We start from the raw sequence: 25,028 nt of genomic DNA on the forward strand, positions 1-25,028 counted from the left end.
AATTGATTATGAGAGACTTAATAACTTTGGTTTAAGTCTATATCCTCTACAAATCTGTAATCACTACACATCAGACATTCCATTAAAGAGCTGATATTTGTACAGCAAATCATTGGTTTCTTCCAAAGCAGTTTGCTGAATGGTCACACAAACTAATTAGTGTTTATTACAACCTACATATCTTCCGAGGGAAGTGTTAAGCAGGTAAGACAGCATATTTTAACTAAGAGCAATATGTAACTACTTAGAAGACCAAGAATAAATTTGAAAACCTACATATTCTTTTAAAGCTGCCTATTACTTTCTCAAACCAATAAACACTAATTCCCCCAAAAGACCATGCATGGCCATTCTGATAAAGACAAATGTGCCATAATCAATATATTTTAATTAAATAGAGAGCACTCATCAATGTGGAGATTCACATTCCTAGGACAAAGCTGATTGCATCAGCTCAATTATAATTGTTCCAGGTTCATCCTTCTTAAGATACATGGGCATATTACTCCTATTAAGGAATAACTGTCTATATTTAAATTGCAATAAGAAAACAAATGTTCCAAAGAAAAGAAGTAAGTAAGCAGAGAGCAAGTACTTTAAAGACTCATCTTCTCAGAAGACAAAATAGATTCTCACCCTATGGGTAGAATAAGCCAATACCTCCTATACTCCTAAGACCTATTAAGAAAGAAAAAAAATGGTAGAATAAAGAGATACCATTCTCAGGATTCATGGAATATGATGCATGTCATGCAGTCTTTTCTTTCAATAGTTTACAGGATCCCAGAGCAAATGGGTCCTTTCTTGTGTGGTTAAGGGAAGATTTGGATTTTGGTGACCAAGCCATACCAGGTGCAACAGAAGTAGCTTCTTGCATTGGGAGCCTGGTCTACTTGCTTAGTCTGCCCCCAAAGAACCTCAAATTCCTCTTTTTTAAGGAACCACCTTCTCTGTCTCTGACTCATACTATCCAGACACAAATAACATGCTAATCTGTTTTGTTTTATAACCTTACCTGTTTATTTTCTTCTCTATTGCTTATTTATTTGTTTATTTTCTTTTTATTACTTCTAGAAAGTAATTTCCGTGAGAGCAAAGCTGATGTCTCTTTAGATCACCATAGTAACCCCACAACCTTGAACATGGTTTAATATACAGCAGACTCTCAATAATCCTTTGTGAAATGAATGAATTCCAATAAACTGCTTAAAAAAAAACAATGGCCTGCACATTCAATAAGTGTTTGTGTTTTTCCCCGTTAACTCCAAATAAAATTATCAGGAGCAAAAACACCACAAAATCTTCTTCGTAGTCTTGTCAAGTCCTCTTGAAAAACGCTATTGTAGGCTTAATTCTCTCTTCTCTCCTGAATACTTTAACTAAGTAGTTTCCACCCACACTGCTGGATACAACATGCTGTGGAGCCAAAGCACATTAAAAAAGAAAAACCCAAACCAGGGCATTGAAGAGGAAGAGGCTCTAGCCTGGCAGACTTTGAAACATGAGGAGAATATGAAATCCTAGGAGTGCAGCCCAAGCTCTCTGACAGCTCCTTGGGGTAAACAAGCATATTTGGTTTTGCCCAGATCACTAGACCATGATCCAGAAAGTCGGTTCAAACATTCTGGGATAGATGCGCCACAGGCGACACTGCTGGGCGCCGAGCTAAAGACTAATAAGAATTTTCCACCTTCCTGTTTCAGATACGTTATACCAGATGTGGAAGGAATTTTTCTTTTTTTTTTTCATACCTGAGCCAGCTTGACAGCCTAAAAAAAGCTGTTTCTTCCTCTGATTTTAAGTTTTGGAAATCTCCCTAGAACTAGCAAATGCCATATGTTAAGAATCACTCCGTCAAGCAAGGAGAGGGTATTCCTTTCCCATAACTTTAGAAGCCCTGATGTCTGTTGACAAAACACATTTAAATAGTTGCTTTGATAGTCCTCATTTCTATTTAACTTACAGCTCTGTGAGGGGAAAAGTGATGAGCAGTAATTCAGCTCAAGAAAATATTCTCTATTTCTTTACCTTAGTCATAGCTTTAAAAATATCACAAGGTTAAGAGGCATTAATCGCAATATTTCCCCCTGCAAAACAGAAAACACCAGGAAGGCAAGAATTAACCTTCCCACAAATGCCTAATTTTCTTACTAGTGTAAGTAAATGATACTGACTTTATGATTAGCTTCTCAGCTACCCTCATACCAGGAATGAGAGGCCTTCATGATGAAAGCCTCTTTTTTAGAATTCCTATGAACTAAGCTTGTGATATCAGATAAATAATGTCCGATCCCTCAGCTACTGTTAATATAACATAAGGAAGGAGAAGGGTATGATCCCACTACCCTCCTCTTGATTAGGGCAGGTTAGCTATTTCCTGTTTTAAGTGTTAGGAGCTTGTCTGAGTCGGTGTAGTGGGTTGAGCATGGTCTCCCAAAAAGATGTGTTTATGTCTTAGAAACTGTGAATGTGACCCTGTTTGCAGGGGCAGGGGGGGGGGCGAGTATTTCGCAGAGGTAATTAAGTTAATGACCTTGAGATGAGATTGTCCTGGATTACCCTGGAGGACTGGAGACTCGATGAGCGGCGTCCTCATAAGAGAAGGCTGAGAAGGGCGCCATGTGAAGACGGAGGCAGAGATTGGAGTAATGAACATATAAGCCAAGAAGGCCCTGGAATCACCTGAAGTGTGAAGACACGAGCAAAGATTGTCCCCTAGAGCCTTCAGAGAGAGAGAGAGAGAGAGAGAGAGAGAGAGAGTATGGCCCTGCCAACAGGTGAACTTCAGACTGTGGAGTCCAAAACTGCAAGAGAGTAAGTTTCTGTTGTTTAAGTCACCCCATTTGTAGTAACTTGTTTCAATGGCCGAAGAGATGAATACAGTCAGGGGTTTGACGGGTATTAAAATTCTACGCAAAAGGGTGACAGTGAAGAGCATTCATGAGGGCACTTGAGACCAAGGTGTGGGCAAGCTTCTAGGATCCCAGAAAGCATTCCGGGATGAGTGACCACAAGGAGGGAGCTTTGCCACCTCTAGAGACCTAAAGAGACACAAGGAGTAAACAGCTTCGTCTTCATGGGCACCGAAAGAGCTGGAGCTGTGCAGGGCGACGACCCCCGGGAGCTGCAGTGACCCACACCCACCCTGCAAGCGTGCAAGGTCAAGGCCGGATGGGAGCCAGAGCAGGGAGGCAGGGAATACGCTGGCCGCTATTTCTCTTCCTTGCCTTCCATTAATCGATTTCTCTCACTGTCCAAATACAGGAGGGTTACACCCACAGGGGACAGAGCAAGGCAGGGAAATGTGCAGAAGGGTTGTGAGAAGTCAAATGGAGAATAACTTACAGAGGTGCCAGATAAGGTTTAGTTTTAAAAAGGAATTTAAAAAAAAAAAAAGCATAAAATCTCTGGGGATTATTTGTAGGAGCTATTTTAATTCTGACAGTCTATGACTCTCTGAAACATGATACAGAAACATGTTCTTCTTTCCTAAGTTTCTGTTCTCTCTGCTTTGAAAGAAATCTCCTTAGCAAAGTTTAATAAATCTTTAATAAATCTCAACAAATTTCCTCAATCAGCCCAATAGAAGGAAACTGGCATTTTTACAACAGTTCCAAGAACTCCTGCAAGTTATTTATATAACTTCTCAAGTAAACCTAATAACAGTTATATAATGCAAGTATTGTTGTATCCATATTACACAGAATTAAATTGAGGCTCAGAGAAATTGAGTGAAATTTCATGGCTAATAAACAACTAAGCTGAGGTCTAAATCATTTCTCTCTGACACCAAAAGCTGCTCTTGCCAATTTGCTCTGATGCTTTAATTGTACCCAAAATCCAAAATTTAAGGTATTACCACTCCATCTTCCTACTAATCTCACCCTCAAACTAGAAAACTATGTAAATTAAAATCTGCTGCAAAACAACAAATAAGGTGCCATCTTCTGGGAGAGTTCTATGTTTACTCTTAGGCGACTGCTTCAAGACCCTTCTCAGCCATATTTGGAATAGAAAAAAAAAAACAAAACGGAATGACTACTACCCAATAATAGTATTTATTAATATGTTCAAATACACATCATACTCTCTTATGACTAATCACCAAATGTGTCCCAGTCATGATGAAAGGACAAGAAACAAAGTTGTTACCCCACTGTGAATAATTAGAAAGCTGGGAAGAAATAGAAAACAAATGGTTTAAGAGAGTGGACAACAGCCACTTCATAGCTGACCCTTTATCCAAGGGAGACTAGTGAGAGGGTGAGTCCTGTTACTTGAGCTTTCCACCCAGAGGTGCACCTTCCAGACTAGTGTAAAGACTGGGATCTGAGCAAACATACCAGGCTCTCTCTTTCTGTCTCTCGAGGAGACAGAGATTAACCCTCCAAGGCAATGGGAAGTTACTGGGCAGGATTCTAGAGAGGAAAGAGCCTCAGAGGTGGGGGTGAGGAGCTCCGGAAATTTCTATAGGGATTTCCATGAATTTTTGCTGAATAAGTTACATTAGCATGTGGTGAAATTCCTTGAAGCCGGGTCAAAGAACAACTGGGGAGTTATAACCTGGACAATTTCCCAAACTCACACAGACCGAGGAGACAATTTACTGTGACCAACCAGAAAGGAGCCTTTTCTGTTAACACCTGGAGTATTCAGATGATAACCCCGATTCTTCACAACATAGTAGTGGAGCTAACTTATGTCTAGTATAAAGGCTAGCTTAGACTTTCCCCATTAAAACTTTAAGTGAGCCTTGAATAGCTCTAGCTGACACACAAGTAATTTAATTGTCAAAACAAACCCTGATGCTTTTGAAATGAAGAAAACGAGAAGTGTAATACTTAATGAAGTCTAGCGTCTGATAAAAAACAAATTTCTAGATGTGTCAAGAAACAGAAAAATATAGCATCACCTGGAAAAAAATCAACCAATAGAAACAAAATCTAAGATGACAAAGATGATAGAATTTGGAGACAAGCACTTAAAGTCAATTATTATGAATATGTTTAGTGTGCTTAAGGATTTAAAGAAGAAATAACAATAATAAGAGAATTAAAAGATGCTAAAAAAAGAACCAAGTATCTGGAATGAAAATTCCACTGGGTGAAATTAATAGTAGACTGTAGAAAAATAGACTATTGAACTTAAAGACAAGACTGTAGAAAAAATATACAATAACAAGGAATAAAAAGCAACATTTTGTAATGATAGTGTTTAATTCATCAAGAAAACATAACAATCCTAGGTGGGTGTACCCAGCAACAAAGCTTCAAAGTACATAAAGTAAAATGCTACAACTCCTTTTAAAAGTACTTTGGTGGATTAGTAAAATGTTAAATATACAAGTACCATGTTGCCATTCCATTCCCAAGCATTTATCAACAGAAATGAAGCATCATTCTATCTGAAAGACCTGCACATGACTGTCCAGAGCAGCTTTATTTGCATTAGATAAAAACTAAAACAAGCCAAATACTCATTACAGATGAATGAGAACAAATTGCAATATATTTTACAAAGGGAATAGTTCTGAGAAACACAAAGAATCAAATTACTGATAAAAATAATAACAACATCATAGTTGATTCTTAAAAACATCAAGCTGGACGTAAGAAGTGGGACATAAATGGGTACATACTGATTGTTTCTATCCTGTACGGCTCTAGCAGGTCAAATTACTTCTAAAGTGCTAGCAATTTACAAGTCCGCGGTGCCAGGATTCCCATGGGGTCGTTACGAATGGGCATAAGAAAACTCTCTGCTATAAAGAAATGTTCTATATCGTAATTGTTGCAATGGTTACGGGGGATATTCATTTATTAAACTCATCAAACTATACCCTTAAAATGGGTGTATTAGATTGTATCTATTTCTGTCATGATAAAGTTGATGCACAATAAACTATGCCTTTGGTGTTTAATAAATATTTGCTAAGAAATTTCCATGCACAATATAGTTTAAAAATATCGTCAACAGTACTGTTAAAAGATGCTAGAATAAAATCGGGTCTGTTTCCTCCAAGTGTTCATAATGGGGTAGGACGTACTGATAGGGACATAATCACTTCAAACCAAAGGCAGTGGGTGCTGGGTGTCATGCGCCCTTCTCTGAGTCGTCCTGGAACCTCTTAAAATACTGCCTTTATTGTGACTCCCCAGAAATTATTAAAAATATTTGATACACTATAAAGGTATGTTTTGTTCAAGCCTTTTAGCTTGGATTAAGGGCAACATTATCCAAAAGTACGGTAAATAAAATAAGTAGAAGGTATATAAAAGCCAGACATTTCTGGGCCACCACATTCCAGACCTGTGAATTTCCTTTACTTTGCTTACAGTACTGAAAAGTCGGGGTGTCTTTCTAACTGCTTTTTGAAAGCTTAGTGAAATGCTGCATTTGCAAAATGTTTTATTATTTAAAGTGAACCTGCCATTCGGGCACGTTCTCAGCTGTGTCCTTTGTTTCCTCAGCTTACTGGGCAACCTGCTTTTCCTCACAGAACCTAATGGTTGGAGAACTGAAGAAATTTAAGAAACCTCTATTTTATATAGTATTTTTCTCTCTCAAATTAATATTCCTCCCTTCCTTCTCCCCCTTTCCCTCCCTCCCTCCTTCATTTTCTTCCTTTAATACTTTGCCTGAACAGGAGCCAAATCTCTTTTCTTGATTCCTCTTAGTACAGTTAATACAGACAGGAGACTCTGAAAAGACTTCTATGAATACAAAGGGATAACAAAAGTGAAGTCAACACAATGATTTCAAGAACTCTAAACCACTTGGCTTACAAATCATAGGATTCTGCTGTATTTGCTAGCTAGCTTCCAGGGAAGAGTCTTACTAAGTTTTCTTTTGTCTACTTACCACTCTAAAAGTTGCTTGTGACTCACCATTAGAATGACACACTTAAACATTCTGACCCCTACTCAATCAAGAACCAAAAACTGGGCAAGATCTCCCCTACTTATCTAACACTCTCAGCTCTGTTCTCCAGTCTGAGAGTTAAACATCTTTGTGAAATGGATACCAGGAATGATGTCTCCTTCAACACAGTTCATATCTACTAGACAGAGAGGTGCAACTTTTTCCCCCAATGCCACAAGCAAGTTTTATATTTAGGTAAGAGACATTTTCCCTATGCCATACAATGGCTGCCCACTCCTTAAATGCCTGTGAAGGATGGGTGCCTCCATGTACAGACGGCTGATTTAAGAATATTTCCTTAAAGGAAGTTGAGGGCTCCAATCCTACATTTTTAAATTTTTTTTTTGTTTTTTTGCTTTCCCTTAAAAATGGTCTCTTCCCATTTTTGAAGCAAGTGAGTTTTTATCTATTCTCTGCTTCTCTCTTTATGATTTCCACAGAAGAGCTACAAGACTTTGAGATCACACCAGGTCAAAAGATAGACATATATTTAATAAAGCCAAGGAACTATAAAGAAGTGCCAAGCAGAATGTCATTTGATTCTCCCATTTGGCATCCTGTTATTACTGCTGTCAAATTACCGAGCCTTGAAAAAACACATACAACTCTGATGACAAAGACACAGACGGCAAGTGAGGTGGAATCTTTAAATCCCTGACAACAAATCTCTGAATTCCTGACAACAGCCCCACCATGATATTCTAAGTATGTCTTTGGGTTATCTGGTGTCTCCTGACTTTTATAGACAGAAAGTACAAAGGGAGTCTGTGGGGAATGAAAGTCAATGCTGGCCAAAGGCTTCCTACAGAATTTCTAGTGAAAAGCAAAGGACTGTGGGGCCAGGGAAGAGTCCAGGGAAAGGATTTAAATCCCCCATTGGATTTGATTAGGATGTTTCATAGGTACGCTCTGCATTATAAATATGGTGTTAAAGAATTACTTTTTAAAGGTATAAATGTGAATCTTAAACACAAAATGAATTTGTATCAGGTATTTTATTTAACCCATTAATTCATGAGGGAACCAGTCAGATGTTAGAATAGGCTCAAAGGAGAATTCCAGGTATCACGCACATAGACATATGAGAAATGCCAAAGTGAATTTACAAATCTGATGTAAAATGGCGATTTACAAAAAGAAGCAAAATGAAACTGCATTCTACCAGACACAGCATTTCTATGGACTCATTGGAATTATTTTCAGTTTGTTTTGTTTTGTTTTTACTGCTTTATGAAGTGGTAAATTAGTTCAAATCCAAGGAAAGGAGGCTATAAAGTAGGATTATGCATAATACAAAATTCATGGTGACTGTTTTTCTTTTCTTTCCTTCTCTTTTTGTCTCTTCTCCTCTTCTCTTCTCTTTTCACAGTTTTCCCCTGACACAGTAAATAACTTTTCAATGAACTTCAGAGAAGTTTTTTAAATCCTTAAATGGTTAGTATTTTGATTTACCTCACTATGGTCAAATACGATAATGTAGAAGGCAGTGCTGGGTAAATTCTAACATGTTTCATAATTGTAAGTCTTTACTTTTAATGTGACTTGTTGCTTCTTTATACTCAACAAAGTTTTTACTCCTGCCATCAAATTTCTGCATCTTCCAATCACTATCCTACCTGAAAACACACCTTTGTCTATCCCCTCAGTAAAGAATATTTTAAAAGTAAGGTGTTTGGAATATGCCTTTAAGATTAACTTACTTTAGTATCACTAAAATGCTGTAGAAAGTTCCCTGCAAACATTTTTCATTCAATATGAAGAACTTTTAAAAAGGGAAGAAGAACAAATGGGTAGGAAAATGAGAAAAGGTCAAAAGGTCTTTTTGGGATCCGGGGCTTTTACTGATAAATTAATGAGGTTTTTAGCCTCTAAAACAGTCAAAGCTCCAAGAAGAAATTAATTTTTTAAAGCCTTTCTGCTGTAGATAACAGCTTCAAAATACTACTTTAGTATTTTGTGCATTGCATGTTTTTATCATATGTAATCGATGTTATATTTAATGCAGCCTGACATTTCAAGTGATTAAGGGCCTGGTGGGACATTAACAATGCAAGACCTTATTTGCATTTACACTAATGATTTTATAATGGGGGTTTTATTATATTAATTATGACTACTGGGAGGCAAAAAAAGAAAGCAGAAGAAATCCAAAAACTTCACTCTTTGATAAAATAGCTGTTATCAAATTTGTTGACATAGATGGTTATTTGCACAAAGGGAAACAAAAGACTTTATGACTATTAATCATTATAAGCTTAATGTGCATTACAATCATTACTAAATTAATTTATCCATTATTGCTGGGTTTTAGGTGTTCCTTTTTTCTCTTTTCCTCCACAGTATGAAAGACAAATTTAATCTTTATATAACTATGGCTTGAGCATTTGAGCTGGTTGGCCTGCAAGGTCCAGTTGATTTGCTCCACATTCCTGTACCTGTGCACCCTTCAACCCAGTCTAACAGCAAAACTCAGTTCATAGCTAATTTCCCTGTTGTCTTACGGAGTGTTTGGATGGTCTTTAGCTTTAAAATAGCAAACTGCTTACTGAACACAAAAATTACTAGACCCCCTCCCTCTGGAGGAGAGGAAGCAGCTGAAGAAACCTACACAAGTCTGAACCTGGCAAGTACTCCCTGATGGGAATTAGAGAGAGGCCGTAGCATCCTGAAACTATTTTGTCTCTGACGGGCACAATGATTTCTTTGTGTTTGTGCAGAAAGCTTTCTCCATAGATGTGAACATCTGAGGCTGCCAAATAAAACATCATTTGGAAGAAGTAGCTTTCTTATATTCCCTCGAACCAACCAAGTGCAGGGCGGGGAGCTAACCTGGCAGCCAAGCCAGCAGGAGGCAACCAAGTCAATACGTATGGATAATTGTGAATGGCGCTGTTCCCTAAAAGCAGCAGAGACTAGGAAATGATGTAATTTGCCTTGCCTGTTTGTTCCTCCAGCAACACACTGCTTGTAATAAGATTTCACACTTTAATTCATCTGAGAACCTTGCAGTGTTTTACAAGTACTAATTACTGAGCATCTTGCCATGCTTAACTAAGACAAGCAAAGACTTCAGCACAGATCCTATTTTTAAAGTCGGTAAACAGGAACAGAAAAATTCACCATTCTGAAAAGCTCCAAGAGAGAATTAGGAGGGGGAAAGAAAACAGCTCCCTGACATCACAGGCTTTCCTACTAAGGCTGCTGCAACAGTAAAACAGTGTAAAATGCATCCTAAAAACATAGTTTTTTTTCATGAATTTTTATTTATTCAAACATGTCATTGAGTGCTGCTAGGGGATGGACAAGGAGTGAGTCACAAGGAATGAATGGGCCTATCTGAGGCGACAGGCATGCAGACAGGTTCCTGTCACGCCTCGTCATGAGGGCGAGGGGGAGGTGCAAAGGCTGACGGTGGCAGCCTGGGGCAGAGTGCCTTCGTCCACTCTGGGAAGTTGGCATTATAGTTGGAAGCATCGCTGCAGGGATGGAGAATGGGTTTCCAGGCTAAAACAAAACACAGCCACCAAACAAACAAATACCCCCCCCCCCTCTTCACAAAGGCATGGGGACATGTTCCTGAACCAGCAAATAATTTGGCACAGTTTCTGTTTAGATGGGGAAGAACTGAGCATAGATGGGTTGCATGGGATGGATGAGTTGAGTTGAAGAGCGGAGTACGGGGAGAAAAGATGAATATCTTTTTTCAGAAAGTAAACCCCTTATCTTTTAAGCAAAACCTAATCACTGGTATTTTAAAATTATAGCAAACATGGGCTTTCTCAAAACCCACATTGTAACAGCAATTCCCCAAATCTCATTCATTAGTATAGCAGCCACATTGCTTTTCAGCTTCTACTAATCTTGTTAGAAAACCATGAATTGGAATCTTTTATTCCAAGCTTCTTCCTCCAAAGGGATTAGGAGCAGGTTTCCACTGTAAATTGGTTTCCTGGCTTTATTGAAGGTAAATAGTTCTAGCTTTAATAGAGATATAATATATACCCTGTCATTTTTCATTGGTTGTTTTGTAAAAGTTGGGCTTTTAAACACAATGTAAATACTTCTTTTATACTTTTACATAAGGGTGAAAAATGTACTTACCTACCTCCCTCCCCCCTATAAAAGATTCAAAATCAGTTTAAACTTGAAAATTTTAGAAAGCTGTTGACAAAAAAAGATAAAGAAGTGTTTTGCCAATGAATATGGCATCACTGTCACTGTTAATTTGCTTTAAATTGCCAAAGAAAGATTTTCATTTCATGCTAGTATTTCTTATTGGCTTAACACCAACCAGTGGATATTATATTTTATGGGCTCAGACATGAAGTGTATGGCTACATAGTAATCTTTCAAATGACTACACCTACAGCTAGAACCACACATCCAGTAGACTAACACATCACTTACACCTCACTTAAAATATTTGAGAGTTGGAAAAACGATGTCACCTTGCCCCATTAGAAATGATCCCAGACTGGACTTAATTGTTCATTGTGATGTCCAGGTCTTCCTAAATAAAGAGAAAAATAGTATAAGATGAAGTTTTCATACTTGATTCCTTTTTTTGTTTCCTAGAAACTGTGACATCTGTTTGTAAAAAACAGACTCTGTAGGGAGGATTCATATGAGGACTTGGGAGATAGGTCATTCATTCATCTATTCAAACAAGCACTTATTTATTGATCTTCTAGTAGAACAAAGTGCAGCATTCTACACGGACAAAATAATCATTAGAAGACTCTCTGCCTTTTGCCACATGGCAGAAACAAATGTTATTATTAAGTAAGAACAATTCAATGTGGTAAGAACTATAGAATGTATTTTGAGAAACACTAAAGAGGAAATTGCTGACTCTGCCTACAAGGGCTTAAAAATAAATAAATAAAAGCTTGACATTTCTGCTAAATTGAATAATTGTGCTCAATCAGAGTTCATTATGACAGAATTATATACCTACACTTTGACATCCCTCCAGACAAGCGGAGCATACTAACTACCTGTTAACATTGACCCTGGCGGTGTTATTTGCTTTGGGGAAGCAGATGTTAGTGGACCTAAGACTCGCAGAAGCTTAAACTTTGCTCACAGGTTTGGATTTGCCCTTATACTCCATCCAGCAGGGAGCCCAGAATAGAATGGCCAGCTTGACCCAAGCCAGCCTGAAGCAGAGCCACTAAACTAAGCTTAGTGTGGATCACTCAAACTACAGACCTGTGAACATGAGAATAAATGCTTGTTGCTGCAAACCATGAAGCTCATTTTGTGTGTGTGTGTCTGCAGCAACGCTGACTAATATGATATTTAAGCTGGATTTTAAAAGCTGAATTTTCAAGGAGAACAAGAAGAAAAGAAATTCCACGGGGATGGAAGAGCATGTTAAAAAAGAAATGGAGGCAAGAAATTTCATGGCATGTTTCTAAGCATCAGGTAATTAGATATTCCCAATCTATGGGTTATATGAAGGAATTGATTGGCTTAAAATTAAACCCTTGGAACATTGTTTGAGACCACGTTATTAAAGAGTTTGGAATGTATTCCCTAAATAATGAATAGATATACTTGAGGAATAAAGAGTTACAATTAGTCCCTGGATTAACATTTCAGGCATGAATGTCAAAGGCCCAACTTTTGGTTTTTTCCAAAGCATAGGCATAAAGTTGATTCTTTAACTGATTCACTCCTATATATTAGTGAAACGGTTGTCTTCAAGCATTACTTGCTATTAGGGCCAGAACCTCATTCAAACATCAAGAGCTGAATGACTTTTATCCTTTAATTCAGTATCAGGGACCCTAAGTCATAGCGAAGGAGCAAAAGCAGCAATATGACATCCCTCTGACTTCTCAGGTCCCGACTGTGCAAGAAATCATTATGAAGGATCATTTGGCTTTACTCAGCATTTGTACTGGGATTGACTTTAATTTAGTGCATTCAGTTTCCCCCCAAACCTCTGCCCTCCCTGCAAATACAGCAAAACTCAAACAAATCTTTGCCAGCCACAGGGACCAGGGCATCAAGGACAGCCCTCTGTAGTCTCTTAAGTAGGCAGGAGACGTGGCTACTGTCATAGTGACTATGCTGAAGATTTATGGAGACTGTGATTGTGGTTCAGGGAGCCTGCCCGAGCAGACATAAATCTTGACAAAGGAGTCCATCAAGCCATATAAAGACGCCACGAGGAAAACCACAAGTGTCAAGGGCTACACTTATTAGCATTACAGTACCAGGTATGCTATAAATCTCATTTACATACAGATACACTCATTCTAAGTCATCTTTATATTTAACAATATTTCTATATTACCAATGAAGAACGTGAGTAGGCAATAGTTCCTAGAGGGAGAAAAACTACAATAATATCTCACATTTATGTAGCGCTGTCTAGTTTGCAGAGTGTTTTCATGTGCAGTATCTTACTTTGAACATGACTACAAACTTGTCAATCTGGCCACACAGATCCTTTCTAACCTCTATAGATCAGAAAACTAAGCCTGAGAAGGTCTCAGAAAAACTTTGCTAAGGTCTCAGTTTGTTCATGACTAAGTTAGGACTTAAAAAGCCTTTTGACACTAATTGAAAGACTCTCGAAACAATCACACTTCTGTTGTATGAGTTTTCACTGTGAAACTCATACCTAGCTAGGAGGTAGAGCCATTGCTATGGACTAAAGTTAGTGCCTTGCCAAAATTAATACATTGACACCTGACCATCAGTGTGATAGTATTAGGTGGAGGGGGCTTCTGGAAGGTGATCAGGTCATAAGGGTGGAGCCATCATGAAAGGGATTGGTGCCCTGTCCCTTCCTTCATGTGAGGACATAGGAGGAAGGTGGTGGTCCATGAACCAGGAATTGATTCCTCCTCATACATGGATCTACCAGCACTTCCCAGCCTCCAGAACTGTGTGAAATAAATGCTGATGGCTTAAGCCACCCAGTGCATGGTATTTTTTTTTTTTAAATCACAGCCCACATGGACTAAGACAAATATCCATATTGTTCTGTTGCTATACAGCCAATCTAATAAAGTCAAGGGAAGGTGGGAAATGGGAGCAATTGATTGCTCAGTGAAACTACAGTAAGCTTTACCCTGATGTCTTGCCTCCGAGTTTAAAAAATACTTTCCTAACTAAAATTAAAGTTATTTATTTTAACTCTGTTACATATTTTCTCATGGGATCCATTTGTGTCAAAATGGCTTAGGCTGTAAAGGACAGGATTTGACTTACATAACTTCTTATGTATCACTTAGCAAGCTCTCATTTCATAATTATTTACCTGAGGAAGCATGTGCCCCCAGCAGGGAAAGACTTACCAAGGATAACTCATTCAGTCAATTATCTGAGACTCAAAACCTGTTATCTTAACTTGCAGATCAGATATGACACACTTATGATTATTCACACTGGGATTCCTCAGTGCTGGAGAAGGGTCACATTTCCTTATTCCCAAGTCCAAATCACAACCCACAGTAAACACATGTCAACCACACACACACACACACACACACACACACACACACACACACACACAACTGTAGGATTCTGTCTGTATCTAAATGTCAACTATGATTACCCTGTTCTTTGCAACTTAAACAGAATTTTTCTGACCGCCATTTCTGTAAATCACCAAGGGCTTAGTTTGCACAGCCTAATTTTCTGCTGTCTCTGTGAATATTGATTTTGCTCAGCTATCACCTCCACAGCCATTCTCTTCTGTCTGCTCTGCACCTACTCAGTTGGAACACACAGACCATTTCTCTTTAATTTTCAAAAAAAGTTCAGTCAAGTATTATAAGTAGCGTGTATAAGTATCATGTTTTACTGAAGGTTTTGCGTGATTGGAAAGACTGACATCCCAGTAAAGTACATAACTTAAAAGATTAGCATTAAATATTAACAAGAATTCCTTCCCCCACACTAGGTAATTTCTCATTGGCCTCTTTATTGGTCATATTTTGAGGGGGAGTCTCCAGTCTCCCTCATCATAACTCAAGTTTCATAACAAATCTGCTGAATAATTTTGCTTACCATCCATTAGGCTGTCTACCTTTGCATACCCAAAGATTCTTTATTGTACTCAGTCAAAACAAAGGCCACAGATCCATTATTTCCCCCTTGGCAAGACAGAGGACCTATCAAAAATTTTGAAAATCAGTTATCCTTCCTTCCTCCCACCTAAGTCACTCTAAGTGGGAGGTTATAATGATAAGGTATAACTTTCAGGAGATTCCACTAGACTCCAGGAGAATAGAAGTGACTACAATCCATTCAGGTTTTTAATCACACTTTTTATAATCATGTTCTAGGGTGTAAGCGATGAACATCCTTTGAAAATAACAGTTAGCTTGACATCCTGCCTGTGTACAATACCAATCCTGAGTTTCCACAACACCAGCTGCTGGGTGAATAAACCGCATTTAAAACAAAGAGCTAGTAGTGTGCATGTAATTGGACAAGATATTCCCAAGACAGGTAACCTCCCTGTGATTGAATTAAGGGGAACATTTCTATCCTTTTACTTTTTAAAATCAATGTGTGTCTTGGTTCTTGTACCTCCATTCCCTAGTCATTTAAGCTGCTTTAAGTAAAATTATTGGTCTCTGTCATGGGCCCTGGGTACAGTAAGTAATAATAACCAGAACAAATGGATACTCCCTGAACTTTCTTCAGCTGCTTATACTTTTTATGATGCACATGCTAGGGAGAAGCACCTGCAGCTACCTTTCTCGCCAGAGACCGTCTGGAAGCTGGTGATGATGTTAAAGTTAGTGCCACGGTTATTTAAGCACGCAGTACTAGAATCAGGTCCTGGCTCACCCCTATCATTTCTTTGATCAAGAGTAAGTTCCTAAATGTCATCTTACTCAACCTATGGCTAGTATTTGACAGAGCTGATCACTTCTCCTGCTTAAAACACTTTCTTCCCTTGCGTCTCAGCATACCACCCTCTTCTACCTTCCTCCTGACTCACTGGCAGTTCCTTTTCAGTATCTTTATGGGTACTCCCTCATTTTTTTTTTACCTCATAATGTTGAGAGGCCCCAGAGATCACTCCTTGACTCTCTCTTCTATCTTCCCCCACCCTTTCTTAGTAATCTCAACCAGTGTTGTGACTTTAACTTGGCAATGGCTTCTCCGCTGAACTCCAGATTTATACGATCAACTCAAAATCCAAGCTGATTTCATGATCAGCACCTCTCCCAACCCCACCTCGCAACTAATAGGTTCTTCCTGCAACAGGTCCCCCCTCAGGTTATGGCAAATCCATCTTCTCATCATCCTTTTCTCTCTTATCTTCAGATAATTCAGGATCTGACCCATTCTCACCATCTCTGCCACTTTCAAGTCACCAAAATCTCTTGCCTAAATTATTGCTGTAAGTTCTTCTCTAGACTGTTGCCCTTTTATTCTATTAGCAACACAATGGCAAGAATCATTCTGTGTCTAACACGTAAACAGATGCATGCCAGTAATTCCTTTGTTGGCTCCTAGCCTTGTGCTAGTTCTGTATTCTCCACTCTGCTCCTGGGCTGAAAGCATGAAAATTACATTTAAAATCCCTTTTGCTAACTGTGCTCTTGTTGGAGCCTGCCAAGGAGAGGCCCTGGTGGGATTTTTCGCAGTTTGGGAAACAAACAAACAAACAAACAAAAAAAAACACATGTTCTCTGCCTCTAGTTCTTACAGCAGGGCCTCCGAGGGACCCAGTGGTGCTGGAGCCCATTTCCGTGTCGTTGGTGGTTCGAGGATTACCAACAAGGGCAGCTCCTGCTCAGTGGCGCTCCCTGTAGCCTCAACACGGGCAACTGAGGCTGCACCAGGAGAAAGGGCCCTGAGGGTTCCCGAGTCCAGCCCACAGGCAGGCGCGCGGGCTGCCGCAGGGGCTGTGGCAGCGTTCTGGTCTCTGGGGGTATCCTCATTGCCCTTTGGTCCTTCCAGTTCTTATTTCTGTCACCCTCTGTTGCTGTTTTCCTGACTGGATGGACATTCATTGATACAACCTGGAGGCAATACAATGAGGGAAGTGCAATTATCTAAGGTACACAGGTATTGCTGGTGTAGGAAAAAAAAATCATTGTTCTGCTTATGGGGACAGAAGTGAGTGCAAGCTTCACTAAGGGGAAACTTCTTGCTAAGGGTCTAAAAGGTTAATAGGGAATTAAAATGAGGGGGAAGAAGGAAGGCATCCTAGGCAGAGAAGTATGTAGCTTTAGCTATTTTTTAAAGAATGATATTTAAAGGAGGCCCCAAAGACTCAAAATTATCACTACATGTATAATTATATAATCAATTAATAATTAATGATGCAAAGTTAATTAACATGTATAATTAATTATATATTTAATTATGTTGGTTTTTTTCCCAGAATTCACTCTACACTAGTTATGTAATGGTATCCAGATTTTTCTTGCTGGTTAGGAAATATGATCCTCTTTATAACTCCTTTTAACTCCGGGGAATGCAGACTTTAAGTAGCCAAGGGCGAAAGTGGGGATAAAGAAGGTTGTGCAAACAAGTTTCCTACACCCTGTTTGACAGATGAAAGAAATTAGCAGCTACGTAACCCAGGGGAATGCATTCAAACATAATTAATCAATGTTTGTAAATTGCTTTGAGACTCTGAGTGAGTATATACATATGAAAAGTTGTATCATCTTTTTTCTTATCTAACACAGTTTGTTTTAGAGATGATAAATTGCTGAGTGGCACAAAGTAGAAAGCTGCCCAGATGAAGTTTAAGAAAGACAATTTTATATCAAGAAAATAGTAAATTTCTATTAAATTTTATTAAGATTACTTTGTTACAATAAACAATAATAAATATAAATGACGACAAAATAAAACAAGGTGAGGCATGTGTGATTTGAAGCCTTTAATGCATGTCTCCAGCATGCGATAAGTCATAATGATAGAATCGAATTGACTTTAATCAAGAAGCCCACATTAATGACCTAGTAATTCATACCCTGTTGTCTATGTATCGCTATAATAACATCTACACTTTTACAAGTTCAAAGATCTGCTTTTTCATTGTGCACCATCAAAAAAATAAAAAACAAATGCTGATTAGGAACACATGTCCTTTTGCCAATGCCGGTATTTAATATTAAATGTAAAATCTTGAAGGGCATTTAGCTTCAAATATCACATTTTAGGGTACAAAGCAGGATGTGAACATGGCCATTCTTTTCACTTTCTGTTTAGTTAGATTGTTCCTGGGATGCAGTTTAACAGACCATGAAATGGACTCTTTCAAAACTAAATTTCAATAGATTAAAATCTAAAGGAAGCTTTACACATCCACTCTTCCTGTCTCATAAATAGGATACTTCAAAATAGTTCATTTAAAAAATTGCAAATTAGTGCCTTAAGTAAAGATAATTCGACTCTGTTAAAAGCTCCAAATGACTCTCTCTTGCATGCAAACTTGTCATCAGATTTTGTCTCAGAGCTCTGTGGTTGCCAAAATACCACAAATCTTCATGGTACCAGGCAAGCAACACACACAGATTGAGTCTGGTTAATATTAATGATATAGTGGCACATTCTAAAGAAATCTAAATTCCACAATCCTGTCTCTGTGAGGCCCAGGACATTAACTTGTGCTGCTCTGTAACACACCACTCACAATATGTTCCATTTGAATGATGCTCCAGACCCAATCGCCTAGGCATCTCCTGGGCAATCTGATAAGATTATGACAATTTCATTCGCTTCATGACTTCATCCTTCCTTGGCTGCCCCTGAGGTCTTGAAGAATGTCACTATTTCTTATGGTTTCTCAACTTAGCACATAGCAGAGGATGGCAACCCTTAGATTATGCCAAGAAAGTATTATCAGTCACTTTCCATTGAAAGCCTTTTTCTTTCTCTGTTTCAGAGAAATCTGCCACACACTGCAAGAATTACCCACTAGATCATATCCCCCTTTTTCTCTCATGCCTAGCTTTCAACCTCTGGGGGTTCTCCAAGGCCTCATGACTCAGTGCAGGCTCAGCCACTCAGCCGATCTTTCCAATATCGCCTCCCACCAACGTACTCCCTGCTTCCAAGGCACAATAAGCTCTGGGCATCATGGACCCACAATTTTCAGAAGGGTCATGCACTTTGATGCTTCTGTGCCACCATTTACAATATTTTCAGTGCTTGGAATCACAATCTGAAATTTTTTCTCTTGGGGAAATTATATTAATTCTTCTAAATTAGCCTTTTTTTTCCTCTTTGACCCACTGACTTGTTCAGTCAGATGTACTTTATTCATCCAGTGAATTTTTATAACATGCCTCTTCTCTGTTGGGCCTTAGAAGTTGGAGACTCAACAATAAAAATAAAGACACACCTCTTGATCTCAACAAGATTACAACAAAATTTAACTGCCTCTTTATTAAAGAGGCAGTTCATGCAGAAGACTGAGCTACAATACAGAGAATTCCTTAGCGGTATGTCAAAGTTAAGCCCTTCGGGCACCTAATCCAACTCTGGTGACCCAGGAATGGCTTTCTGCATAATAGAGTATCCAAGAAGACATATGAAGAGTATGGAGCAGTTAACTGGATAAAGAGTTGAGAATCTCATTTCCATTAAAAGATAATGCTTTCCCCAGAATAGAATAAAGTATTTTGAAATTTATAAAGCTTTCATATACATTGTTTCCTTTAATTCTCACAGCTCTGAATTAAGTATTATTCTTCACATTTTGCAGATGAGAAAATTACCACTTATTCTCAAAGAGGGAAGTTCAAACAAGTTTATATTCCCATTTTGCCCCATGGCCATTTTGGATCATGGTGTTGGGTAGCAATTTACCTGGTGAATCAGTGCAAGTCCAAACACAAGATAGAACGTACAAAATAATTTGAATGGAAAAAATATAATATAATGAATTGGTAATGAAAACAAGGGAATGACTGCAAAGATATAGAGATAACTCTTAAGAATACCCTATGGCTTAGGGAGAGCACCCCCCAAAAAGGACAACTTGGAAAGAGGACCCCTATTCCAAGTCTGGAATTCAGACTTTGTAGGAGAAGATGTGACTGTTGTCTACTGTATGGTGTAGAAGTTCACTGGCTTCCACAAGCCAGACTTGGACCACAGTCAATGTACAAGCAGGAAAGGTCAAGACTAACTGAGGCTTCCAGGATGGCCTGCCCAGGAAGTGAGGGTACGCAGCTTGATCACGGCAGGGCCGCATATGGCTTGGGGTAGAGGTCAGCGGGGCCAGAGGAGTAATCCTCCAAGAGTCAGATGGGTAGAAGAGGAAGAGCAGCAAGGGGATAGGGGTGGGCGAGTGGGGTCAGGAACCCATCTGATGGCAGGCAGGGCAGGGTATACCCTGAAGCATGTGTTGGGAGTAACTGTGACTTGGAGATTCCATGGTAAAGAGAAATAAAGGAGAAGATGTCCGCCTGTTTCTTCCCACTGTTCCTCTCTCTCCTTCCCTTTTTTCCTCCCCTTTGCCCTTCCTTCCCTCTCTCTTTTCTAACATTTTATTCCGTGACTTTTAAAAAACTTCAATTAAGTTATAACCTCCAACTATTCCAAACTCCTCACACTCCATCATAATCAAGTCCTTAAGTTCTTCCATCATCTAGTAAAGATACATCAAAAATGTGAAGTTGCACAAAAGAAATAGGCACTTTTCATCATTCTGTTTCCTCTCAGACCTTTTGTTCAAGACAGACAAAATTGTAATATGCAGTGTAAGTTATTCTTATCATAAAGAATTTTTAGATAGATGCCACAAGGGGACAATGGTTATTAAGTCTTGAGTAACATGAACTCTTTATGCAAATTTCAATTTAGGATTAGAGAGAAAGAGAAAAGACAGAGATTTCAGACTATTCTGCCATCAGTGTTGTTCAATCAAATTCTACTTGACTCTTAGGCTTCTTTTGGACTACCAGTCACCTACCTTTTAATATTTCTATTAATTAATCCTCACTCACAATATATGAGGTAGACATCATTATCATTTACATAGGAGGAAACTGAGGTCTAAGGAGATTAGAGTCAGAAAGCAACTGGCAGAAATGATATACAATTTCTGATCAATCATACTTCAAATCTCCTCCTTTTCTCCCCACACTATCTTAGGCCAATAGAAGCAGACTTATACAGGGAAGAATTATTCATTTTGCAGTTCATGTATTTACTAAATGCAAATAACATACAAATCCTTCTTGTACCCAACCCAAGTATTTCTGAGTTTCTTAATAGTTGAAGAAATAATGCAGAGAACCGGAACCATGAAATTTAAGAGTCTAAACCTTGAGATGCTTGTTAGAATGAGATGGTTGATTATCTGACATTTAATGGAATATGGAAAAAATTTGCCAGTAGCAGTACGCTGTGGAATGAAAGAGGGCAATGCTTAAGAGAAATATAATTTTTCTGTCATCACCAGGCAAGAGATTCAATGAAGCAGCTCTGAAAACCCATAGCAGCAGGTAATAACCCTGGAGCAGAGGCGTCCCCTTAGAAGGGATGGAATAAAATGGTCAGGGTCAGCGTGATACCAGAAAATAATTAAAGTTTTGACAAATAGGCCATGGTATCTGTTAGTGATTGTAACCCATGTTAGATTTGTAATATCTTCATGACAGGTTCAAGAGCAGACACTTCTATAACCTTTAGCCATCCATCTCTACTCAGGTGACTTGAACTAGTTGAGAGGTTTAAAAGTTGCCTAGAGAAAGCATTTTGTGGAGGCCTTTATTCATGTTCAAAAATAGAATCAGGAAATCTAATCAATACATATTCTCCACTTGGCCTTGGATAACACTGTGAAGCTAACAAATATCATCACCAGAAATCTTCAGTCACTGCTTCCTTTCCATGCTTGTTACCCTCTCTTAGTGGAAGCTCTGTTTACACTCTTAGATACCCAGTTGATCCAGTTCCCCCTTTCTCCTAATGTGCAGGAAATTTGAAACTCATTCATGGTAATTTATGCCTCATTGCTTGCATGAGTTATCTGTTGCTGCGTAATAAATTACCATAAATGTAGTGGCTCAAAACAACACATGTTTATTATCTTACAGCATCTGGGCATCAGTTTTCCCTGGGTCCTTTGCTAAGGATCTCAAAAGGCTGCAGCGGGTTGGCCAGGCAACCTTCTTGTTTGGGGAAGAATCTGCGTCTAAGCTCACTCAAGTGGTTGGTGGAATCTACTTTCTCATAGCTACAAGATTAAGAGATTCAGTCTTTGGCTAGCTGTTGGTGAGAGGCTGTCCCAGGCTCCGAGAGGCTCCCTAGAGTTTCTTGTCATGCAGTCTTTTCTAACATAGCTGCTTATTTCAACAGGCCAGAAAAGAATTGGCTAGAGCAAGTCAGCCAGCAAAATGGACACTTATGCAAGGTAACATCATTGTGGCGTGACAGCCCTTCATCCTTGTCATAGTTTATTGATCAGAAGAAGGTGATAGGTCCCGCTCAGGAAGGGGAATTACACAACAGCACAAACCCTAGGAGGCTAGGGTCACTGGGGAACACCTTAGAGTTTATATACCACATAAAAACTATGTCTTTAAGAGACAGCTTTTTTAGGCAAATGTGCTATTTTTTTGTTGTTTACCTTGTGTGTGTGTGAGCATGTGTGCTTTTAAACATGAATCAAAAAATTAAAGTAAAAGAGTAATCACTTAGGACAATGAAGAATAAACAGCAAGAATATTTGAGAAAGAGAGATTAGCAGAAGGTATGCCTGATTTCTCTGATATCTAGATTTCTGCTCATCGCGTTAAGACTACACAGTGTGCTGGAAGCTTTATTCTACACCAACGTTTTACCGTTATGCATTCACACTAACAAACAATGGAATTTGAAGCAAATTATATATGAATAACTTGCTAATCCTTAGTTCATTGATCCGTAAAATTAGTAATAATCACATCTTGGATCCCAGTTAAATAGCCTCACAGGCTATTTATTATGAAAGGAGCGGGGGTGGGGAGCTGCGCCTTGCTCTCTGTACTGCGCCACTTCCTCCGCACAGGAAACCCTACATTTACCCTTAAGGGCCCAAGCAGCCAAGACAAAAGGAGAACATGATGCTGTCTTTAACAATAGTTTTTTTTAAAGTCTTTCCTTTATAATTCTTCCATATTTCACTGAAAGCAACTCTCAAAATACCTTTCTTAAAATTGGAAATATGTAAAAATGTTAATGTCACAGAATTTCAAACATCACAAATACAAATTCCCTTTGACCATCCCCTGCAGATCTAGTTTTAATCATTGTAACTACTGCCATTGAGTTTTTGGTATATTTTTCTTCAAAACTTTTAACTGTGTAGTTATAGCCAATGTTGCAGATCGTTTGATCGTATATATTTCATAGACAAATAAATGACTAATTGATCATATTATACTCTACAAGAACTAAAGTTCTTTAGTTTTTAATTGTATTTTCTTGATTATGCTATTAGAGTTGTCCCATTTTTTTCTGCCTCAGCCCCCTTCACCCAGCACCCCCCACTCCCTCAGGAGCCCCACACCATTATTCATGTCCATGGGTCATGCGTATAAGTTCTTTGGCTACTCCATTTCTTATACTGTACTTTACATCCCCATGGCTATTCTGTAACTACCTATTTGTACTTAATCCCCTCACCTCTTCACTCATTCCCCCATAACTTCCTCCCATCTGGCAACCATCCAAACATTCTCCATATCCATGATTGTCTCTGTTCTTCTTATTTGTTTAGTTCGTTTTCTAGATTCAATTGTTGAAAGATATGTTTATTGCCTTTTTATTGTACTTAGTTTTGATCTTCTTCTTAAATAAGTCCCTCTAACATTTCATATAATAATGATTTGGTGATGAGTTCCTTTAGTTTTTTTCTTGTCTGGGAAACTCTTTACTGCCCTTCAGTTCTAAATGGTATCTTCGCTGGGTAGGGCAATCTTGGCTGTAGGGCCCTGTTTTTCGTGATTTTGAATATTTCTTGCTAATCACTTCTAGCCTGAGAAGTTTATTCTGAGAAATCAGCTGACAGTCTTATGGGAACTCCCCTGTAGGTAACTAACTTCTTCTCTCTTACTGCTTTTAGATTCTCTCTTTCTCTCTAACCTTTGGCATTTTGATTATGATGTGTCTTGGAGGAGGCCTTTTGGCAGCCATTTTGTTTGAGATTCTCTGTGCTTCCTCAACTTGCATGCCTATTTCCTTCACCAAATTAGAGGTTTTCTTTCATTATTTTTTCAGATAGGTTTCCAATGTCTTGTTCTTTCTCTTCTCCTCTGGCACTCCTACTATGTGAATGTTGAAACACTTGAAGTTGTCGCAGAGGCTGCTTACACAATCTTCATTTTTTTGGATTCTTTTTTTCTTCTTGTTGTTCTGATTGGTTGTTTTTTTTTTCCTTCCTTATGTTCCAAATCATTGATCTGATTCTCAACTTCATCCATTCTAGTGTTGTTTCCCTGTAAATTGTTCTTTATTTCAATTAGTGTATCCTTCATTTCTGACTGGATCTTTTTATGTTGTTGAAGTCCTCACTAAGTTCCTTGAGCATCCTTATAACCAGTGTTTTGAACTCTGTATTTAATAGATTGCTTATCTCCATTTTGTTTGGTTCTTTTTCTGGAGTTTTGAGCTGTTCTTTCATTTGGACCGTATCTCTTTGTCTCCTCATTTTGGCAGGCTCCCTGTGTTTGTTTCTATATATTAAGTAGAGCTGCTATGACTCCTCGTCTTGGTAGCATGGACTGATGTAGTAGGTGACCTCTGGGGTCCAGTGGCACAGCCTCCCCTGTCACCCAGGCTGGGTACTCAAGGTGCACCCTTTGTGTGGGCTGAGTACACCTCCTCTTGTAGTTTAGCCTTGATTGCTAATGGGAGGGATTTACCCAGGCCAGTCAGCTACAAGGACTGGCCATGACCACTGACCACCAACCTCCACTGTCTGTGGAGAATCAACAGTGCAGAGGTAGGGGGGGTGGAGCTCCGATGTGTTCTGTACCTGTCCACTGGATGCGCAGGCTCTGGGGTTTCTCAGGTGGTATAGGCCAAGCTCAGCCCCCACCTGTGTTTTGCCTGGGGCTACCCTGTCTGAGTTATAAAGCAATCTGAGGTGGCTGTTATTTGTGTTGAGCTTGGAGATT

The sequence above is a fragment of the Pteronotus mesoamericanus genome, unplaced genomic scaffold (genome assembly GCF_021234165.1).
Source record: "Pteronotus mesoamericanus isolate MK-2021 breed Mesoamerican mustached bat unplaced genomic scaffold, CSHL_Meso_final contig_84, whole genome shotgun sequence".
In the NCBI taxonomy this organism is placed as follows: Eukaryota; Metazoa; Chordata; class Mammalia; order Chiroptera; family Mormoopidae; genus Pteronotus; species Pteronotus mesoamericanus.